We start from the raw sequence: 4,618 nt of genomic DNA on the forward strand, positions 1-4,618 counted from the left end.
CCCGCTGTGCTGGCGTAGGTGCAGAAGGTGAGGCAGGAGACCATGGGGGAGGTGCATGACTGTCAGGCCTTCATGGAGCTTCTGCAGGAGGTAGACGTGGCGCGTGCCGTGGTCACAAGTAAGTGACGGCTCCCATTTGTGCTTGTGTCGGAGGAGCCCCGCGGGCGTGGTCGTAGTTCCTCGTAGTTACGGCTGACTCTCGACACGGGCGGTGGCGGTGCCCCAACTTGAATCTTGTCGAAGGTGGACGTCGGAGATGAGGCACTATAGACACATGTTAGGAAGGTCGGACGTCAGGCGTCGCGTGATGTACTGCTACTGACGGAGGAGATGCCTTAGGGGATCCTAGAGCGTGAGTATCGTGGCACGAGATGTCAAGGTGCTGGTTTGCGCACTTGCCCATCCGAGCCTGGAACCGCGTGTATCCTCGCTCTCGCTGCTACCCTGGTATATGAGACCGCTATGTCAGGTCATAAGGGCTCGAAAATGTCCCCCTCGGGAACTGTAGGCGTCATTGATTTGTAGAGACCAGAAGAAGGTGGGTTTTGCCTCATCAAGGTCGAAGGGGATCTTGTTAAGGGACGGAAAGTCGCGAGCTCTGATCTCACATCCACTGCCGAACGTAGCGTAGTGTGCTTAGGCGCGGCGGCCCGTGGATAGTACCTCCCAATGACACTACCCATCCAGCTGGCTCAACGTGACGAACAGGGTACCGCAAGTCTCAGTTCTGGGTCTCAATTCTTTTCGTCATCTACATCAGCCTCTTGGAGAGAGGACTGGATAGTACTATCTCAAAACCTTTACAGACGACATGAAGTTTAAGGAATATGAATCCATGGTAAGGATATCAGCCCAGAAATGATTTGTGTGGTCAGGGACATGGCAAATGGACATGAGTGTAGACCTGTGGAAGGTAATGCAACGTGGTGATGCAACAGTCATCACGAGTAAACCGTGGTTAGAATTGCAATAGGAGCAAAATGACCAAGGAATGGTATTCACCGACGACCTTAAGTGCCCGGAGCGTTGCCTAGCTGCATTATAGCACAGCGGACCTGTTGTTGAGTTTCGTAGCTGCAGATCTCAACTATAAAACGCCACGAGTGACACTCACTTTTTTCTTTACAGTGACCGAGCCAGGCAGACCACATTTAGATCGGAGTGCTCGGTCATGGTCACCCAGTCTTAGAGGCGAAGAAAAACATTAGAACGGATAGAAGGAGGGAGAAAAAAAAAAAGGGGGAGCCACGAAACTGATTCTGTCGCATAGATTTACACGAAGGAAGGAATGGAAGATGCAAAAGTACTTTCTGTAAAAAGACATAGAAAAAAAAATACATTAGGGACTAATTAGCTTAAAGTCTTCAAAATACTTCTTAATGCTTTTTGATGCAACGGTATAATTTCTCCATATTAGATATGTCGGCCAGCAGTAGCAGTTTGATGTTAAAAGGAAAGTGTAGTGCAGCTTTCGACACAAGGTTTCTTCGTGAGGAACATCAAAATAATAGCCAGTAAAAAGTAGTGATATTTTGACCATATGCGATACTGTTTTATTATATTTTCTCTCGACAGAGTAGGGGGTTAAAGTACTTTTTTTTTTTATTCCTAAAGTACCCAGCGGGTTTTAATTATACTAGAAAGTATATTCCATATACCCTTTCCTATCGAAGTTCCTTATCTGTGGGCTGATATGCTTAGAGGGAGGGATAGAGTGGCGGGTAGGTAGGAGGAGGAGGAGGAGCCCCTGCACCTTACTATCTTATCTCTAGAGATCTGGTATTTAGGTTACCATTACTGTCCTCCATCAGATAACCTTGGCCTAGCGCGTCTGTTACCTGTCCTTCACTCAAGTGCCACCAGCCAGCAAGCCAGCCAGCCACACCTCCGCTCCTGACCACCACCACCACCGCCACTGTACCACCCACACCGCGGCTCACTTCTCCCCCTATATTTACACCCTCTTTATTTACTCCCCCACCACCTCCACCGTAGTCTTTCCAGTGACCTGGCTGACTGGGTCCCAGCGGGGAGCAGTGAGCCCTCCTTCACCCTGACACTTCTCCCTCTCCATACACACACACACACACACACACACACACACACACACACACACACACACAAACACAAACACACTGAAAGAGCGAAGTACGTAAATGTGAACTGCGATTTTCATATATAAAGAAAACGAAAAGATACAGACATTAAAAGCTCATGTAAGGCATTCGCAATGGGACGTCCAGTCAATGCAAGGGCCCCCCTGCACCGTGTTGGAGGTCGGGAGAGGAGGAGGTGGATGGTAGTGGTTGGTGTTGGCGCTCAGAGGACCCTCCAACTACCTCGAGTATTTCCAGGCTCCTTGACTACTCTCTGGGGTGGATTTATTGTTGGCATTCTTTCGTTTTTGTGAAGACCGGGTGCCAAAGCGCCGCTGGTATAACGTAGTGCCAAATGCGCCACCAAATACTTTTCTCGTACGAAGAAAAGATTAGCGTTTGGCTGTACTGCTTTGTCTCCCTCGGGGGGAGCATTGCTGTGTCGGTGTGGGTTTGTGGCGTAGACACGTGGCCCTTCCCACAGTGTCAGAGGTCAGCTTGCACACACACACACACACTCTTTTCCTCCCCTCGTCACGTCCAGGAACACGTACTGATGATAGTCGCTTTTCTTCAATATATATATATATATATATATATATATATATATATATATATATATATATATATATATATATATATAAAAGGTCTGAGGTCTCTCTCTCTCTCTCTCTCTCTCTCTCTCTCTCTCTCTCTCTCTCTCTCTCTCTCTCTCTCTCTCTCTCTCTCTCTCTCTCTTACGCCCAGTAACAAAGACACACACACACACACACACACACACACACACACACACACACTCAGTAACAGAGAGACACACTCGGTAGCAGTAAAAATAAAGGGTTGAGCCCACGAGGCAGAAGACGAAAGCTCCGCCACTGAAATATAATATGGTTCATGAGAGATGCGCATGATGTGTATATCTAGTTAAGTCTGGCCTGAAGATGGTCGAAAATATATTGTAAAAAAGAAAAGAAATCGGTCTTTTGGAAAAAGAAAACGGCTGACATGGTTTGGTAGCCCGGAACACTATGGGTGAAGAGAGCATGACATATATATTAGAGAAGCCAAAAGAAACTCTTATATCACACACACACACACACACACACACACACACACACACACACACACACACACACACTCTCTCTCTCTCTCTCTCTCTCTCTCTCTCTCTCTCTCTCTCTCTCTCTCTCTCTCTCTCTCTCTCTCTCTCTCTCTCCGTTCAGGAGAGTGGGGCCCCAAGAGTGTAAAAACTCCCCGTATAATGCAAATTGGTAATTACGGAAACACACACACACACACACACACACACACACACACACACACACACACACACACACACACACACGTACACACACACACACACACACACACACACACACACACACACACACACACACACACACACACACACGTTCTCGGTGAGTAAGCAGAGCAAGAGATGTGAACCTCACACATCTTCTTAGATTCCTAGTAAGGAAGCCGCGTTTGATCGTAATTTATGATGAGGTGAGGGACGAGGGGAGGAGGAGGAAGGGCGGGGGGGCTGACGGAGAGATAGGCGAGTAGAAAACGTGGCAGGTGAGATGACTGGAGTAGCGCTTAATGTACGGTGACCATATTGTAACTTACGGTTTTCGTAATGACGGAGATGTGGCTCCTCGTGTAGCGGTTTGTGCTACGACGTCCGGGCTTCCCTGCGCTTACATTCGTCCGTGTAGTAGATGACACCAGTCGATAGATGGATCAAAGGGTGGTGAAGTTACAGGCCTCCGTTCGGGTGGAAATAAAACAGATGAGGTATTACAGAAGTGGGAGGTCGTGTTTGGTGAACTAATCCTAAAGATCTTTAGAAATTTAAGGCTGGATGTTTCCCGGCTTTGAGTAAACACGTAGAGTGAGGTGTGTGTGTGTGTGTGTGTGTGTGTGTGTGTGTGTGTGTGTGTGTGTTTCATCACGTACTTGTAATTGCCTTTATCTTTTCATGCAGTATTGGGGTAGATATTAAGATTCTTCTTTCAGGTACTGCCTTTTTCTTGCCATCCTCTGGACCTTCTTTGATCGTTCTTAATGTTTAAGTGACCAGGCCTTAGATGCATAGTATAGTATAAAGAATGTATTGCCGACTTTATCCATGTACTTCAGTGTAGTTCTGATACGAGCCGGCTCATCATTTTCGCCTTCTTAGCAAGCTGCTCCTCATGTGGCGTCCTGATGATGTGTTGGGTACAGTGTCGACTCCCCAATTTTCTTTGACGCCTAGACTCGTATATCAAGCGCCTCCTGCCAGATTATAATCACACCGAGGTCTTCTTTTTCCCCGTGTCTCATCATCGTTACTTTACATCTCTCTGGGGGGATGAACTTCATCAGCCTTGTTACAGACCCACCCAGTCGGAGGCCCTTCGTAATCTGACGCGGTCCTGTCCATTCTCTGCTTCTCCCATGGCTGTAGCATCGTCCAAAGACAGGAATTATAAGTAGCAGCGGCTCTGCGAGCAAACCCTGAGGCACGCCACTCATTG

Source organism: Panulirus ornatus, chromosome 16 (genome assembly GCF_036320965.1).
Source record: "Panulirus ornatus isolate Po-2019 chromosome 16, ASM3632096v1, whole genome shotgun sequence".
NCBI classification, from domain to species: domain Eukaryota; kingdom Metazoa; phylum Arthropoda; class Malacostraca; order Decapoda; family Palinuridae; genus Panulirus; species Panulirus ornatus.